Genomic DNA, 19,411 nt, shown 5'->3' on the forward strand with positions numbered 1-19,411 from the left:
TTTGAGTGGTGCATCAGTAGACGGGTGCTCGTTCTGGCCCTGGGCTGGGCCCTGCTGTTTCAGGTGCAGGAATTGCTGCAGCTCTTTGGGCACTGTGGCCCCCTGCAATGGGGCCAGGGTTTCTGGCTGTCCCTGTTGGGAGCGGGGTGAGGGTGACAGCCCCATTGTCAAAGGTGTGTGTCACCTGGAGCTCTGCAGCCCTCTGCCACCTCTGCACTGGAATGTCCCGGGAGCAGGGCTCCAGAGGGGCTGCTGGAGGCAGTGTTTGCTTGAAGAGCCAGCCCAGTGGTTCCCACTGGCTTCCTCCCAGTGTGGGTGCCTCCATGCTGCAGGGATGAGGTGTGCCCATGGGCTCCTTCTTGGGAATCCTGCTAGGTTGGGCTCCTGTAGGAGCACAGTTTGTGGTCATTGGGAGTGGGGCTGTGGCCGAGCCTCATCCCCAATGGGCTACAGCTGTGAGAAGCAGGTGAGCAGCATTGAAAGCAATGAGCCATGGAGTGCCCAGGTGCACTGACCAATCCCCAAAGGGAACAGAGGGCACACAGGTGCAATGCATGAACCATGAGGTATAAAAGGTTGGGCTAAAGAACAAGAAGGGCAGGTTACTGCAGCCTGCTGATGTGCTATGATGTTACTCTGTATGGGCAGGCACTTGCAGCCTGCTGACGTGGTATGGTGTTACTCTGTATGGGTTGAAGCTTTCTGGTACTATACGGTGATACTCTGTGTATTGTGGCTGTCTCAAGTGTGACATATGCTGCGACAGGCTTCTGCTAGTGGGGAGGAGCTGGCCCTGTCAGAGGGATTTGTGTGCTCCCCTGATGGAACAGCCCCATTGTAAAGAAGCAGGTGCATTGTGTCCTGACTGTGTCCTTGCCTTTGTCTGCCCTTTCAGAGCAGAGCAGTTTGAGGTGGTACATCCCCTCTCTGTGTGCAGGGTGCAGGTCCTGGGGACTCTGTCTTGCTGGTAGCCTGCTTGGTCTGACCTTACCATAAATGAGGTTCAAGTGCTTGAGTCTACACAAAGGGGTCTTAAGACAGATGAGGGGAGACTGATGTGCTCTGTAACTCCTCTGTCTTGGCCTCAGCAAAGAGTCCTGGGCTGCTGCACCTGTGCCTTAACCCTCTGCAAGCAGGAGCAAAGCCTCTTCCTCTGTAGCTGGTCACCCCTGGCCCTGGATTCTTGGAGTACCTGCCTGAAGTTTGGCAGCCCTGGCTTTGGTCAGAACTGCTGGTCCCTTTCTGCTTGTTGGGCAGCTCTGGCTGCTGGTGAGTACAGGAAATTTGAAAGAACAGACCACATAGATACTGAAGTAGGAGAAATTTGCTAATGGTTAATATTTGCTGCCTTTAAAAGGCACTCCTGGTTTCACTGAATTAAGCTGCCTATGGTGTAACTTTCTCTCTCTTATTCAGCACGTGCTTTTCACTGCTATCAAAGGTCAGTTAGCAACTAGGAGTCTCCTTTAAGAGCTACAGTAAGAAAGTCTATTAGTTTCCCTTTGAGAATGAGAGCAACTGCAGTTGTAGTGTCTGAATCACAAAGCTTCCAAGAAAAGTGAAAGCCCCCAGCCTGCAACCTCCAAAGATCATTAGTGACGTTTTTCTTTATTTCTGTGGGAATAGAAGAATGTCTGGGGCAATTAGCAGTATTGAAATGCAGCAGATTGCTCAGTGAGTACAGAGGAGCCCTGATAGCTGTGTTCCTTTGTAGTAGGAGATGAACCTTTCTAACCTTTGCTTGCCAAGTTCACCTGAGGAAAAGCTGCCTGATATATAGCCCAGGTATAACTTTCTGCAAAGCTCATTAAAATGAGTTAGTGACATTAATATTGATGTCATACTCCATCTGCCTACAGAAATGCAGTTATAGGATATGCCTTTATGATAGGCTGTGTAAGTAACACAGTACAAACTCATCCCCAAGGTTCCATATGAGTTTAGGAAATGCAACTGTGAAGTTATAAAAGTCTCTTACACATAATTGCTTCAAACTACATCCCACTGATAGACTAGTCCTGGAGGAAGTTAATTAGAAAGTCTTTTGCCAATCTGCTCAGTTTAATTCTAGCTCTACATCCTGCTAGGTCAAAGTGTCTGGCTGCTATTACTAATTGTCTTTTAAAAATGCTGGCATGTCTGAGGATCTGCATGTCATGAATACCCGTTCCTTCACTGCAGGTGTTTTTACATATTATCTGATCAGATTTCACAGTTAGAGATGCAGCTGCACTTACCTGCCTGGAGAAGTAGTGAGTGGGCTGAACTAATGTTGGGAAATAGGAGGCATGATCTTTCTTGGTCGGTTTAATTAAAAAACAGAACAAACAAAACCACAGGTTCCTCCCTCAAAAAAAGACCTTAAGCTCACAACTTTTTTAGCAATTCTGTGGTCTGGCTTGCCTGAGATTCTTAAACTGAAGGGGGAAGAGATTACTGAAACAGCAGAGTATCCAAGAACTACGGGACATTCCTTAGATCTTGGATATAAGGGGCAAAAGTGCTGCCTCAACAAGTTGGAAACCAAACCTTTTAGGGTGAGTGGATAGTGTAGTCTGTACATTCTACATATGCATTCTTTAGGATATCTAGCAGTGATCAGTGTAGAATAAATCCAAGATATAATCTTGTTTTTCTGGTGTAGTCTGAAACTGGGCACACTATCCTTGGCTCTACCAATGCAGCAACATATGTGGTGGAAACCAGGCCTCTTGTACAACTGCATGAAGCAATTTTTGTCAGGAAAATTTTTCATGGATGTGATCTGCTGATTTACACTGGCTGAAAAGCATTAGCACTGCCTCTGCAGTGAATAATATGAGCCAAATGTTCACTGCATCCCATAGATGAGCATCAAAGAGATGCCCTTGCCTTGGGTTTAACTGAATTTCCTGGGACAAGTAACTTGGAATTTAGAAGAACTTGTGTTTGGGAAGGAAATCCCAGGGTACTGCAAATAGGTGCCTTTGCAGAGAGCACAACCTGCATCATCAGCACAGATGGGTGACAGACTGCAGGGATGTGCTTCCCTGACACTTCCAGAAAGGCTGCAGGAGCTAAGTACCTTAGTGAAGGAAATCTGTAATGTGGCAATGATAAAGATGTGCTTACACATGTTTTGGGGTTGCAAAGTTAATGAAACTGGAAGCAAAGAGTAGAACAAAAAAATTGTATAAATAGCTTTTTAAAGGTAGTCAAATTGTCTTTTTGAGACAGGAGATTAAATTAAGAAACGGGCCCAAGAGAGAATTCAGCCCGGTTAAATACACACACTTGCTACTCCTCACAGCTTCTGTTGGATGAATGGTGCTCACTTTAGAAGTATATGAGAACCAATTTTTCAGGGAGTGCCTGTTTCAAAAATAGATCAGGGTATCTAGGAAATTGTAGGTGTGACACTTGAACTTGCAAGAAGGTGTGACTAGAAAGGTTTAAAAATCTCTGCATGGCAGAATACACTTCCGTCATGAAACAATACAAGACTATGTGAAGTAGGAAGATACTCAATATCAGTTTCATTTTCTTTTGAAGGGCATTGTGCGCTTTACCCCTTTCCTTTATCATTGATGTGAGAAATGCATATAATGCTTTCCAGAAAAGGAGAGCATATGCATATGTCCCCAGACATGTCTAAATTAAGTGTTGTAAGGAATACTAAACTAGGTGATAATGCTTTTCCTAGCAAACTCTGCCCTGAAGGCTTAAGGTAAGGCAACTGTGACACGGCTCTTTCATCAGAATGTGCTTTGTAGGCTCTCACTGCATTTGAACAAAATCTTGGCTTTTGGGAGCACTCTCAAAAAACTCTAATTTCAACATTTTCTATTTCTGCCATTTGTGAAGAGGATTAGTGACATGGATGTGTCTGTCATTAATAATCCCTAAGCCAGTTGTGGGAAGAGTGAAATCCTTGGTGAATGTTCCAAAGTACATGGGCTCTGCTCAGGTTGTGCCATTCACCCAAAGTGGGGAAGAGGCTGGAAAGGTGTTGCAAGCTGCAGCTGATAGATCATCTAGCTGTTTGCTACACAAGGCTGGAGCAAGGTCATGGAAATTCTTCACATGCTTGTCTCAAGACAACAGGTTACTTAAACCAGACTGTGTCTGCTGCTCTGTGATTGTGAAGGGAGAGCATACACACATCTGTAAAAATGCCTTTCTCACAGAGAGTTGGGCTTTGAGGTGTCACTCAGCTGGAGGCCACAGGACTAATTTGCTGCTGTTATGGTGAAGAACAAGAGGAAGCTGGTCAGATAGCAATGAGTGATTCTGTGTGACTTAATAAAGTGTAGCATTGATTATTTATTGCAAATGATGGATTTGTAATCTAAAAAGGTCTCACAATAATGGACATCTCCTGACATTATTAATGGAAGTGGTGAAAAAAGCAGAACTAGTTTACATTGCTTCTGTTTACTGTCGTCTCACCAAGTGAGCAAACACACCTTTGTAGGATATTTCATTATCTGAGGTGGATATAGAATTGACACCATTACCTGTAAAATGATCGTTACTGGCTTGATGCTGCTAGTAATTGTCTTCATTATAACTAGGGAATTAAGTGTCATCTGTAGGCTGCACTTCAGGCACAAATTCTCATGGTACTCAGTCCAGAATGAACACGAGTGTGTTATTGATTGCACTATTACCACGATAAGCCAATTTAAGGGTGTCAAACTTGTTATTGCCAGGGGAAGAATAAATTTTGAGCCTAACCACAAAGACCAAGGTTTTATTATTTGTCCAACCTAGAACCACAAAGCTTTATGTAGAACTTCTGAGTGTTAAAATTCAATTCAAAATCTTAGCAAGCATCTTGCTAATTGCATAATCTTGCTGTTTTTAATCAGCACTAAACTGAAGAAACTGGAGAAGTCCTTCACTGGTATAAATCTAGAAGGAGTAGTAAGAATAGGCACACATTCCTTTCCAGCAGCAGCAAATCTTTTCAGATTCTTAATTGGTGTAAATCAATGGAGATCACTTTGGGTTGGACATGTTCCCTGTTTAAAAGAAACTTTAAGGAGTAAAATTGCAAAAGACTGGAAAAATGAAAGGTAAAAATTAACTGCAGTAGAGCAGGTTTGACTTTAGGTAAGGGCTCTAGTTATCTTAGACAAGTTAGTAAAATACCAGAATTTAAAGTGAAACATTGGCAGCTTAAGTACAAGATACTGATTTTAACAAATGCTTTAGTTTTCACTTTATTCTGTGTTTTGTCTTTGAACCAGAGGCAAGTTAGCACTGTCCCTTCAAACTGTAGCAGAAATTTAATCAGCACCACTATTATACAAATAATTTGGCAAGATAAAATGACAAATACCCTACAAAGCTTGTGCAGTTGGTAGTCCCTGGAGCAATCTGCATAACTGCTCACTCCTTTGTAAAAGACACCAAGCTCTTGCAGTTTTTGATTGAATGGACTTTTAATAGCCCAAAATTAAACTTTCAAAAGGAGTGTAAGCACATGTGATAGGAGTGTTTGAACTGATACATGGGCTGGATGTGTTTGTGCAGGACAATTCTTCCTGGATGGCAGTGTTTATTTTGGGAGAGTGTTCGTTGTGTCTCAAACACGTGAGGGGTAGGATGAGACTGGGGACTTGCTTTTCCCTGAGTTTGTGCATGCCGGGTGCTCCTTGAGGAGGGCTCTAAAGGTAACAGCTTTGTTCTGCTCCAAAAATGCCATAGCAAGTGGACATACTGATGTGTGGGAAGGTAGTGCCATAACCAAAAATACTAGATGGTCTTGGGTAACACCTAGACATGGTAATTATTGAGAAAGAGGAGGAATTTGCAGGCAAAGGGACAGTAAAAAGCTCTAAATATAATCAGCAATTTCTCCTGTGGTCTGTTGCTGGATCAGCTAAGTTTTCTGGTGGAAAATTCTTGTTCCCTGCCCATCGTTCCCCAAAAGCAGGTGGGAACATTCTTAATTTTGCATCTGAGGTATTGCATTTTCTATTTTCTAATAATTTAAGAAGGAACACAGATTTTTTTTTTTTCTTTGTAAGAATCCAGAGTAAATTAAAATCAACTCAAACCCATCATTACTGGGTAAAAAAGCTGTAATATCAATACCAGCAAATTATTTGGAAGAAATATTTTGAAACAATAGAATTAGTTGGATGGTTTAGTCACGTAAAAGGGGCTTGGCCAAGACATTGTAGGAATGGGTTTGTGGATTTATTGTCTTTTTTCCTGTGCTTCTTCTGATTCGCTATATGATCTAAGCATGTCTTTTAGTGTCTCAGCTGCTTCTGTGTATAAAACTCCATGTAGCCATATTACAGGGTGTTGTGCCAATGCTTCTTACTGTTCATAGATTATTTTAGCTCTTTGTAACATAGAAACATGAAGTTACTACACACAAAAATGAGGCCCAGCATTAGTGATGAGCAGAAATTAATGAATGTATTCATTAATGTTTGTAAAGCATAGATCCAATCAAATCAACCTTTAACTTTGTAAAATAGACTTAAAGGAATTCTGCTATTTCCTCTCAAATAATTAATATGCACACTGAATTTAAAAAAAATTAAATTTCTGATTTGAATTATAACTTTAATAATTGACTTTGGAAGCCTAATTGAAAAGATACGGGCTACATGAGGCTAACTTTGTAATTCTCTTGGGGATGTATACCCTACAAACACCCAACTGAAAGCAGCAATTGGTGGTTTGAAGAAAAGAGTTTCTGTAGGTGGACTTCTAGGATTTTTTTCAGGAAGCAGTTCAGTTGACCAAAACTACCCTTGGTAGGCCTCTGATGGTTCCTGTGTGATGATCCTTGTTCTAACAGCTGTGTACAGGTATCACTTTGAAGTCTCTACTGTAGTTGGCTTAGATGTGTCAGCTGCATCTGGGGTGTGACAGTATGAATAAATGCACAGAAGCCTTTTCATTCTTGGTAATTCTGCAATTCTTTTTGACAAAGAATTTTTCTTTGCAATGTTTTCTTTGGCAGAATGTCAATATTCTTGTATGCACTCTTTCATCTGTAAGGTATAACTTTTGGCCTGTACCTGATACATAAATTGGGTTCCAGTAAAGTGACTTGAAGTTTACTGTTCATATCCTATTAATTTCAAATCCACACTAGGAGGATACAAAAGGATTATGCTGCGAATGGGATGTCTCTTTTGGTTTGCCAATTTATAAACAGTTCCTGGGTAATTTTGAATACTTGTACAGACTTTCCACACATTTGACAGTATACCACTGAGTCATTTGAGGCATCCTATTATATGAGCTAGTCAGAGCGGAAATTTTATTTGCTTTGTTTCTGGTATGCACTTTGAAGGATTGGTCTGTGATGTGCAGCATCCCACACCTGACTTTACAGTTCCTCTACCATGTCTATTTCCCAGATAGGTTTTGTCATTGTGGGATTGCATAATTTATTTTGAAAGAGGAATGTGCTGTCTCCAAATTCTTTCATCTCCAGTAAAGTTTGTGGCATCTTTCCCTCTATTCCAGTGGATGTTGAGGTGACGCTCCAGCCCCCTGCTTTCCAGGAGCCAGGTAGCCAGTGTGGTTCATTGAGACTCATCTCCCCATCAGTACTGGACTTGGGCCATGCTGGCAATCCGCAGACCTCACACACATTCCTTGGGGTGGTGGTTGTAGAGGGCTGGAGGTGCTGCCTCACATCTCAACAGCATGAGGCCCCTGTTTGGAGGAGAGGGAAATAGGTGTGGCACAAAGACTTATGGCCAACTAGAGACACACAGAAGTGACGTGTCCACGCGTTCTATCAAGAAGAGATCCCTGTGCCCTTTTGATTCCCACTCCACTGGTTTAACTGAAGCATTTTGTGGTGTGGGACAGAAGGGGAAGCTTTAACTGGTAAAGGTGTGCTTTACTAGAAGAAATTGTCTGGGGCTAGAGAAATCACAGCTAGCTCTGAATTTCTCCTCTCTAATTGTATGCATATTAGAAAACTAATGGAGGCTGGGCAAAACAGGTATGGATGCTTCATTTTAGGCTTATCTGTCTAGCAGAGTAGTGATCTCGGGCATAGAGTTCATGAAATTAAATCTGTATAAAAAGCAAGAAGCTCATTTAGGGTCTACTGGTGTTTTAGGCCTGAAAAACTTGCTGTCATCAAACTGCTTGCTCTAACAGATAGAACAATAGTAAACTATTTTGGACTGTAGACTTTTTTCCTTTGGACTACTAAGAGGATCTGAGGTGGCAAGGAAATCAAAATTAACCATTGTTTGGCAGAGACCATCTCTCTTCCTCAGATGAGAGGACAGCAGGAGCCTCTCTGTTTCCTGCCTCCCCAGGGGGAAACAAGGCACTCTGTCTCCACTGCTATTTCTGCTTCTGTCTGTGTCTCTGGAGTTCTCCACCTTGGTTTTGGTCCTGACTTGTTGGGAATGTAGTTCTGGTACTTTTGTTAAAGGATGTCACACAAGGTGAAACACGCCAGTTGCTACAGCTACTGTAGGCGGTGACTGAATTGCGAAAGTGGCCATATGTGGTTGCCACCCGCAGGACACTCAGGCTGGAGGAAGCCAGCTGGCTTGGTCCAGGAATGCAGAAACACAGCTGCAAGGAGAACCCACTCATCCACACCAAGGAGCCCCTGACTATCCCACTAGGCAGATGATGCTCTTTTCTGCAAGCAAGTTTCCTCCTCACTGAGGTCAGAAATAGGTGGTGCAGAGGAGCACTATATAGCCAAGGATGGAGGTCTGCTACCTTCACTCTGAAGGAAGTCAAGAAGGGTAATGAATCCAGTCTTTGATTCAGTGGACCAAGTCTAATTTGGGCCTGGGACATACCTGTGGATTCTTCATACTCATGTTCTTGGACAGTTTCCTGGGTCTAAGCTGCTTAGGAAATACTAAAGGGCTCAGATATTAAGGTTGGAGTTGGTCAGGTAAATCCTTTAAGCTGAGCATAGAAGCCTAGGTAAGGAATGTTTAGTTGAGTCAGAAAAGCTGACTGGGGACTGTAACTTGTTTTGTTATGTGAAAAGGTACTGGCAACAGAAAGACTTTAACTGGGGTTAAAAGCACAGATATGAGGGAGGGCTTAAAATTTTTTTCCAGATGCTGAAGACTAAGAACCACAAGAGGAAAACAATGGACTAATCAGAGTACAGGCAATGGAGAAATGCTGAATAGAGAACATGGTACAATTTCACTTTGCACTAAATGGAAGAACCTGATTATACTTGGAATGAGGAAACTAAAGTTACCAGCTGAGGGGAAAAAAGTGCACAGAATCTGCCAAAATCCTGTGTGTGTCAGGAGCACTTTTTATTTCAAAAAATGCCCAGAAGTAATCAAAAGGGAAAGGAAATTTTTGTTGATAAAATGTGAATAGTGAGATGCACCAGCAAAAAAAAAAAAAAAAAAAAAAGCCACAGCACCTTATTGAGCACAAGTTTGAAAAAGTCAAATAAAAGACATTGCTCTGTTTAACATGATCCTTGGGAAGCACAGCCCAGGAGAAGGATATGAAATGAGGGAAAGACAGTCAAGCAATGTCAGGAAGACTGTATGAAGGGAGCAGTAAGCCAGCCTTGAGCTATTAAGCTGTAGAGCAGGAGTAGGCAACTGAATAGGGGACAAATATCCGGGAAATATGTCATCACATTTCCAGACAAAAAACCTGTATCAGAGAGGCAATCACCCTTCTGTTGGCAGCATGGTCAGAAGCTGAGGCAGCCGTGATCCACTGTGGAGCGTGATTCTGCAATCTAGCATTGCTTCTGCACTCAGATATTGGCTGAAGAGTCTGAAACACATGGCAGGAGTCCTGAATCAATTTGAGTTTTCAGTGGAGATATACAAGATTTTGGTATCGATATGGTAGTCAGATCAATTCAAGAAATCCCTTCAGGGGAGTCACTGCCAAAACCTATTTATTATTATTCTGTTTACATGCTTCAAAGGAACTTTTGAAGTCACAGTCCTGTATGAATCAAAGACAAAGTGGATTATGAGTAAAAGCTCAACTGAAGGCAGTTGTGGTCTTAAGATTATTATGGCGGAGATAGACTAAAAGCTGAAGGAATGAAAAAAATGAAATATTAAGATTCATCTATCCCAGCCTTTCCTTTCTTGCACTTTGAAGTTCTGTGGTGCTAAATGGGAAACTCAAAATACCTGGTCATAAATCATAGATGAGATGTCTAACTGTGTGAACACTGTAACTCTGCTTGGCTTAGTCTGTGGGACATAGTTATACAGAGTCTCCTGTTGAACTTGGGTGCATTCAACTCAGTGTAACGCCACCTCCAAGAGTGCTGTAAAATCAGTTTTCCTCTTGTGGAACTGCTTGGCTCAGGCTGAAAGCCATGCTACCTAAGAGAAGGCTTAAAATACAAAATATGGCATCAAATAAGTGTCCTCTGACATCTCAGTGGAAAAAGAGCTCTAGACCTCTTTTAACTTCATAAGTCACTTGGTACCTCTTCATCAGAGCATTGTCATCTTGTCAGAGAATGTTGTTTGCCTGTGTTTTTCCAAGTATGGGGTTTGTCCTGTTAAAGTAGGTGTCATTTGGAGCGAGTTCCTCTTTTCCTTGAGGAAAGGGAGTTCCAATGCATTGCTATAACTTGGCAACCAGATCATTCTAACTCTCACTTCTGTACATTGAAGGTGATTAAAATACTGGGTGAGATGTGGGATAAACAGATCAACAGTTTAATAGCTCTGATGTGTGCAGTGATCTTCATACATACTTAACATGGGAAGGCAAAAAAAAAGTGTTAAATTTGTTCTTGAATTTTTCGTTGGGAATCAGTGAAGAGGATTATAAAGTCTCACCAAGCAAGAGTGACAAGAGCTTGCTTTCTCCAGGCAAGGAAATGAATACTCTTAATTATATGATGATATTCAAATGATTCAATAGCATACATAGTCTATGAGTTGTCTCTCCTCTTAGTGGATGAGAGGCTGTGGATGGGTAAAAAAACTGTCAGGATGGCTGAGCCCAGAGAGTGGTGGTGAAAGGAATTAAATCCAGCTGGTGCCCAATAACAAGTGGTGTTCCCCAGGGCTCACCACTGGGGCCAGCCTTGTTTCATACCTTTATCAATGCTCTGGAAGAGAAGATTGAGTGCACCCTCACCCAGTTTGCAGGTGACACCAAGCAGGGTGGGACTGTTGATCTGCTGGGGGGTAGGAAGTCTCTACAAAGGGATCTGGACAGGTTGGATTGCTGGGCTGAGGCTGGCTGTATAGATTCAATGAGGTGAAGTGCCAGACCTGCATTTGGGTCACAACAACCCCAGGCATAACTACAGGCTGGGGGCAGAGTGGCTGGAAAGCTGCCTGGTGAAAAAAGACCTGGGAATGCTGGTCGATAATGGCTGAATGTGAGCCAGCAGTGTGCCCAGGTGGCCAAGAAAGCCAAGGACATCCTGTACTTGGCACTGGTAAGGCCACAGTTCAAGTCCTGTGTTCAGTTCTGAGCCTGTCTCTATTTGAAACACACTGAGGTGCTGGAGAGACTCCAGAGAAGGACAAAGGCGCTGGAGAAGGGTCTGGAGCACAAGCCTGATGAGGAGCAGTTGAGGGAGCCTGGGGGTGTTTAGCCTGGAGAGAAGGAGCCTCAGGGGAACCCTTATTGTTCTCCATGATTACCTGAAAAAGACACTGTAGCCAGGCAGGGGTCAGTCTCTTTTCCTGACACAGGACAGGAGGAAATGGCCTCAAATGGCACCAGGAAGGTTTAGATTGGACAAATTTCTTTCATGGAAAGGGTTGTCAAGCCCTGGAACAGATTACCCAGGGAGGTGGTTGAGTCACCATCCCTGGAGGTATTTAAAACATCTGTGGATGTGGCACTCGGAGCCATGGCTTAGTGACAGACTTGGCAGTGCTGGGTTAACAGTTGGACTTGATGATCTTAGAGGTCTTTTCCAACCTAAACAATTCCATGCTTTTGTAGTTTTAATTAGTCAGTCATAATTATTTGGAAACTTTTTGTGTTGGGGGAAGCACTTGTAGGAGTTTGCATTATCAATGCATCAGAACAATTTGCTGAAATAATTTGTGAAGATTTTTTTTTTTTAAATAGGAAGCTTACAGGAAAACTGTCATCTTCTTACCAGAACATAAATTGAAGGTAAAAAAAATGTTATATCATTCATTTATCCTAGTTTATCTAGATTGTCAGATTTTGTATCCTTTATAGTTTTTACAATGGAGTAAATAGAGTAAACAACTATTGTTGCGTTGTAATTTTTGTTGACGTTCAATATTAGTAATGCCGTGTGGCAGAATGTCAGTGACTAATTTACAAAATGTTTTTCTTTTTTTCCAGTGTAGGAGTTTCACATTTTAAATCAAATTTACCTTATGCTGTGTCTGTTTCTCCCATGTTTTTCATTTCACGTATAAAAAGTAGAAGAGGCCCATCAGCTTGCTGAGGTGTATTCGGAGTGTCCCAATGTAACATGTCTCAATTGCATAAATGGATTTTGTAACCTTTTGTTCTGTAGCTTGCACAATGTGGATTAAGTTAATTATTTATATCTTGTCAGGGCAGCTTTTGAAGTGTCCTGTGCAGTGCAGAAGTTGTATTGCACAGGAAACCATCCTACTCTGCCTTCTCAGTCTGGGCAGGGCCAGAAGACTTTTTACTTGATATCTGAAATAATTTCACAATCATTTTCTTTTCCCCCAAAGAACCATTGTATTTGTCCCATCAAATAATTTTTCTTTACTCACTTTTGATTCTGAAATTTAATTTTTGGGTCAATTTTCCTTTTTAAAGTGTCTCTGGTCTTCCTTAGCCATTTCTCTCTCTAGCCCCTCGTTGTTTCAGCTTTTGCTGGTTATGTTACCTACATGTCTCTCTCCCAGCCCTTCTCAGAAAAGCCAGTGCTCCCAGGCTGGACAGTTGAGTCCATGTCAAGCTGGAAAGAGCAGCCATTAGACTGAGGTAGGGACAGGGGTCACTGAGGCTCCATGAAGTGTTGGTCCTTGCTCACCAATATCCTTTAATACAAGCAGTAGATGTCTGGGTTTTTTGCAGGTCCTCTCTTCTTTTCAAGTCTGCTTGTGAGAAGGTTCACTCCATTTAAACTGGTCTGCACCAAGTCTTAGCCTGTCCTGGTGCCGGTGTTCTACTGAAGGCTCTGGAGTGAGCAGTGTGGGCAAGAGAAATTCCCTGCTGGTGGCCCGTTAGCCATCCCTGCCTGCCCTCACTGGGAGCAGAGCCCAGTCACTGCCTGCCAGTCCTTTGACCTTCCTTCCAGTCTTGCTGCTGACCTCTCCAGCTGACCCAGCCCTGGGATCCTCTCCCTCTCCTCACCCAATAGGGGCCAATTTTTTTGTGAAATCACTGCTGAGTCAGGCTTTTTACAAATAAGCAGACCCTAACCATGAAAGCTCTGAAATTGTTTTTCCCTTTCATTGATCCTGAACACCATGTCACCATTCTGCATCCAAACCTCCCCTGATGTCAACGTAGGGAAGGGATCAGGGACAATTATGTTTTTTCCTTACAAGGAATGCAGACATGAAACTGGTCAGGTTGGGAGACCTGAGAAACTCAAAACATAAGAAAATATAAAAACAAAGAGGTCATCAACAGTCTGCCAAAACTGGTGGGTACTTAGCTTTATCTATCTGTATTTTTTTATGAGTTGTTTTATTGTATATTGGTTTTTATTGAACCATTCCATTTATATCTTAGAAGACTGAAGCATTACTTGACGGTCTGTACTCACTAGAACTCTTTAACCAAATAAGATATTACAGACTTATTGGAGTTGTGATAACAGAATATGCTTTGAACTCTCTAAATTCTCCTGCCCTTGGAAATTCACTGGATTATGCATTGTGCAATAAGCTGCTTTATAGTTGTTTCTTCTTCCAGAAAACAAAACACTCTTCCAGGAAAATTAGTAGTACTTTTGTTATTCTTCAAGCTTATGTTGTTTTCGTGCCTCTTAGGTCAGTGTGGAAAAACAGCCTAATATGTTTATTTTTGCTTATTTGATCTTACTTTGGCTTTGCATCATTTTTTCTGGGGCATCAGTCCTGAGAACTGTAAACAAAATGAAGATATGTACATGTTATGTTTCAGTCAACAGGGTACAGGTTCTGGGTCCAGATTCTAGTCTCAGTGAAAACAGTGGGTGGTTTCTCACTAGGTGGAATTATTCAGAAACCATTTGATGTTTATTTAACTTTTCTCCCACTGAGTGTAGTGAGAAAAGAGCTCAGCACTGAGTACGCTCAAACATTTCACCCTTGGTGTCATCACTGTTTGTCCTGCTGTCTGGGCAGGTTATCCAGCTTTTGTAATGAAGTAATTTCTTTTCTAAGGTGAAACTAGCTTTTTTATCCACATAGAATTGAGAAGTGTAATGGGTATAACAGGGTGGTTTTCTAAGAGCCTTTCTTTTATAAGGATGGCTTTGTACACTTTTAAAAATGTAAAAGGTAGATATAAAATCATAATGTCTCTTTTTTTGTCTAAGTATTCTAGTCATAGAAAAGTCGAGACTACTCAATATATGAGTCCAGTAGATGGATCAAAGTGGGGGTTTGAAGACCAGCTTGGTTAAGGTCTTCTTTTTGTAAAGGAAATGGCAAGTATAAGAAATGGCACCAGCCTTTGAAGAATAAAATACAGGTTCTGGAGCAGGGTCTAGTGAAAGCCTGTCTACCATTACATTTAGCTGTTTCTAAAGCGATAATCATCGCATCTCTCACTGGCTGCCACTCCTGGGTCTTCTGCTAGTTTGTGGTTGTTCCCCTGTTCTGTAGCTCCTCTGTCTAAAGGGGAAGTGGCAGAGCAGGGAATAACAGACTGGGGCCTTGTTCCTCCTCTTTGTTCACCATCACTATAAATGTGGCTGACAGCAATAACCTTCTGAATTAAGGAGATTAAATCAGAACAAGTAAATATTAGGAACAAATATTTGCTGACCAGTGCAACAGATCAATTCACTAAAATAAGGATCTGACTTTTCTGCTGTGCACTGCTGTGATATGGGATGATGTGATGATGGAAAAAAGAGGGTATTTCAGATGACCATTGAAGGTCCTCAGGATGTATTTGGTGTCAGTGATGCTGGAATCCTGTCAGTTTTACTTGTGGTATTTCAGCTCTCAGTGCTGGCTACCGTTTGCATCTTTGTGCTTAACATTCTGTAAGACAGAGAATGTGCAGGAGGTTGAATGTTACAGGCTCTGCACTAGTCCCTTCTAAAAACTATTATCTGCTGCAGTAATTACCACCATAAAAATAGTAAGAATACAAATAGGTCTTTGCTCTGGGCTATCTTAGCTTTTTCTTTTCTTTTTTTCTGAAGCTTTTGTTGTAGATCACAAGCTTTATGACACAGAAATTAAATTATCTTCCTTATACCTCAAGTATTCTATTGTGCTGATAAACCAAATGATATTTTAGGACCACTGTGCAGCTTCTCTGGGACAGAAATGCTTTTATGTATGTAATCCAATTAGGATTGGAACCATTATGGTCTTCAAGGGGAGATGGATTTGAAGTTCCGAATTCCACTCCACTGTGTTTTTTTTAATATGGAATAGCTTATACTTTGTTCAAGGGAATAAAACCGTTGTTGTTGTTGTTTTTGTGTTGTCTTTAACAAAGTGAGTCGTGTTGGCTCCTTTAACCACTTAACTGGAGTTGCTCTTCTAGAGCTGATTTATCTCCTGGAAGGATCACTGAAAAACCATTGCAAAGAAATCACAGGTTTATTCAGCAGAAGCCAGACAGGTGTGATTGGACATTCCTGTATTGCTATCAATAGAGATAACAGAGCAGGAAACAGCTAGCAGCCCATTATCAATTTCTGCAGTCCCAACCTTGTTAACCCTTGGGATACAACTTCCTTTGTCCTGGGAAAAGAAAATTTGAGAATTTCTGCATACACACATCTTTATCTTACTCTTTCACCATTTTTCTCAAGTATTTTTCGAAGCTGTTTGATTAAAGCCCATCTTGTCATCTTAATTTAACAAGGTTGTTAATCATGTTTAAATCAAGATACATCATCAGCATTCTTCTGGAAGTACAGGCATATCTGTACTCTAGTGAGGTGTCTTCATTAGTCATGCTAAGTATTTTATTGCAACAGCCTGTAATTATTTTGTCAGTAAATATCAGAACCTCACAATACCTACTTGAATGATGGAAAGGAGCCTCCTACCAACCCATGGAAATTATCAGCTCTACCTTTTGTTCTCGTATATAATAATATTGGATATAAAATGACAGTGGGGGAAGCCTTTTTTTATTAGAAAAGGAAACCACTCCAATTCAGAAGGTAGATGAAAACTTTGTGGTATCTGCCATCAGGTGGTATTAAGGGTAATCATGGTAAAGGATCAGAAATATTTGAGATCTGCAAGTTCATCATGCAAGTATTTGAAGAAGCACAATGGAGGTAATATATTAATGTCTCTTTTAACTGTTTTCCAATGGAATTCTTGAAAAGTGGAAGTAACTTGTTCTTAATGAATTAGAAAGCTTCAGGAATGATGGTGTAGTACTTCTGTTCAGTGCCCTTAAATGTTCATACTTGAGGTACTTCTGTTTGGAAATTAAAAATGTATCTTCTGAGTAGTCAGGGATTCAAAGACACATTTTTAGATGTACATCATTACAGAGTTTCTACATACAGTCAGCTTGTTTCCCTGTCTGTTCTTAATAAACTAAATTTGACACTATGAAGGCTCTTCTACTTCAAGTTGAGGTGGTAGAATATCAGGAACACGACTTGAAGAAAATCTCTCTTGTGGATACTAGGTAGGATTGGAGGGGAAACACAGGACTTGAAGTAATGTAAGTTTCAATTTCTGCAATATGTGCTGAAGATAGTATCCATTTTGTAGGCTCTTCAATTTTGAGTTTTTAAACAGTTCATCTTTTTTTCATGCACTGCTTCTCTTGGAAAGGCATTCCTCAATGTTAATCCTATAATGTGTATGGCTTTTCTAATTTTCACCTTAAATGATGCATGCTGGGTTTATAGCAACTGCTCCTGAGCCAGAGCTGTCTTTTTCTTTCCTGTCTGATGTTTATGGTCTGTTACTATTGCTTAGTGGAAAGTTATTTAGAATGAATTTGTTTTGTAGAGAAATCAAGAGAGTCAGGGGGATATGTGCTGATCATGATGGCTGCAGTTTGAGACAACTGGCCTGTTTCAGGGATGATGATGGCATCTGCTCTCCTGCACTATGATAATAACAAAACTCTTCTGAAAGTCTCTGTGGGATTGCCTTGCCATGCTTGTCCAGGGAAATCACAGTACAAGGTACTAAGAAGGTCTCTGTTTAGGCAGGGTCTGTGGAGAGAGGCAGCCTTTTCTTAGGCAGACTTACATAGCTGGGGAATGCTCACAAGCTTTTGGCATACAAATCCCTCCTAGACAGAGCAGTCAAATGTTTGGTTGATTCAGGAAAACCTTTTTTGTTCTTTGTTAGCAGAAGCAGCTGTGGAGGATTTCTTGGTTTTTCAAATGAACTGCCCATCAAAATACTGCATTCTGAAATGAGAAAAGAATTACCAGTGAGATACACAGAGCAAGTCAGAGGATTTGTGCAGATGCCCAGGCAGGTTCAGGACAGTATATGAAATAGAAATTTACTTCATATAGCTGGTATCAGAGTTTTGACAAGGAGCCACATGCTAGACTGCATCCAGTGTATAGACAAGAGAAAATTGGGTATTACCACCTCCCAGACAAAATTAATTCATACCTTCACAGGGCAGAACAAAAGCAAGGCAGATCTGTGTAGAGACTCTCTCTTGTGAAGAAAAGCAGTGGAAAGTTAGCCATGCATGGGTACAGTATGGGAACTACTTTTCACTTAGTTAATCTGGCCCAGAAGCTCCTACTTACCTGTGCAGGGATCTTGGAATATCATGGGATTATTAGATGCCAGGCAGTGCTTTAGCAGCTGTTCAGAAGAATGGAGAACCTCATGTGGTTCTTGCAGCTGCTTCCCTGCCCTTTCTTCCTTGGAAGACCCTTTGGAGACAATGCTTCCTCCTGGACCAGGGGCAACAGGCAGTGTCTGCAAGTGATCTCTGCCTCCTTCTGGGACAGAGATACCATGTTTAAATACAAAAGATGCTCTTAAAATGTCAACAGATGAAGAGAAAGAAAGATAAGAAGGAAGTATGATTTTATTGAGTTAGATTATCAGGACAGATAGAGAAGTGTCTCTCACATGGTACCTGGAAGCAGGTAAAAGACAACTGATAGGTGTCAAGTTTGGTGCTGCTGAAGACAAGGAACACACATTAACAAGCCTGCTTGAAAAGAAGTTGCTTTTCAGGTCAGATATCTGAAACATCCTTTGTTTGGCCCAATGAAAGTAGGCTATGGAACAAACACTGAATGAATTGAAAGAAGTCATGCTCTGCTAATTGTTGTGATGAATAGTGACAACCAGGACTCCTCAACAGAAGGCTGCATTGGCTAACCTTGCTCATTTCTTGCTCTCATAGGAAGACATGTGGTAGGACAAAGAAAAGAACTATAATTAAACTCCACCCATCTTCAAAAGCAGGTGAAGTGATCATAATTCATGCAATTTATCTGGATAATTAGACAATATTTGTACAATTAGAAGCTGAACACTGAATGATTAGTGATTCATGAATAATGAGCTAGTATCCACTCACAAACATCAATGGGGAAATTAAATTTATATTTGCTTTGTGATGATGATCTTTCTCAAATGTCTATCTGTAACCAGAAAGGAATTTAGACCTCTCATAGGAAACTGCATGAGCATCTTTCTTTTTTTAATTTCTGAGAAATGCCTTTGCCATGTTATTATGAAAGTAAGGTACTGCACATTTTTTTTCAATTTTATGTGGGGATTTTTGGGGGGGATTTTGTGTTTGGTTGGGTTTTTTTGGAGTGTTTTGTTATTGTAGAGTATTAAGTTTACTGACTGTATTAGGATCCTCAATCGTTCTGAGCTCTTTTTGGAGACTTTGGCAATAAGGAATGAATGTCCCTATCCAGTAAGATAAAAGGCCCAATTCTTTCAGGAACCTGTCTTCACCAGTGGCTGATAGGTGATGCCAAAGAGAAGAACAAACATCCTCAGGTACCACACTCTGTCTTTACACTCAATTTTTAATCATTACTCTATGATGGTTTGGGTTTTTTTAAAACTCATACAGAGAACACTCAGAACAAAAGCCACAACCACCGGTAGCTGAGGTTCTAAAAAGGGATTTTTAAGAAGTTAGAGATGGTGTGCACAGCTCTAATTAACCTTGTATGCCCTCATGGCTGACCCTGATAACAGCAGGTGGAGATCTCTTGAGATCCCTGAAGAGAGTCCAGTGTGTGTTCCCACAAAGGATACACAAGCCAACAGAGGAGGGATCACCAGAACTAAAGCAAATGGGTTGTTCCCACTCAGGGGAAAGGTGCTGTCAAAAT

The sequence above is a fragment of the Vidua macroura genome, chromosome 3, assembly GCF_024509145.1.
Source record: "Vidua macroura isolate BioBank_ID:100142 chromosome 3, ASM2450914v1, whole genome shotgun sequence".
In the NCBI taxonomy this organism is placed as follows: Eukaryota; Metazoa; Chordata; class Aves; order Passeriformes; family Viduidae; genus Vidua; species Vidua macroura.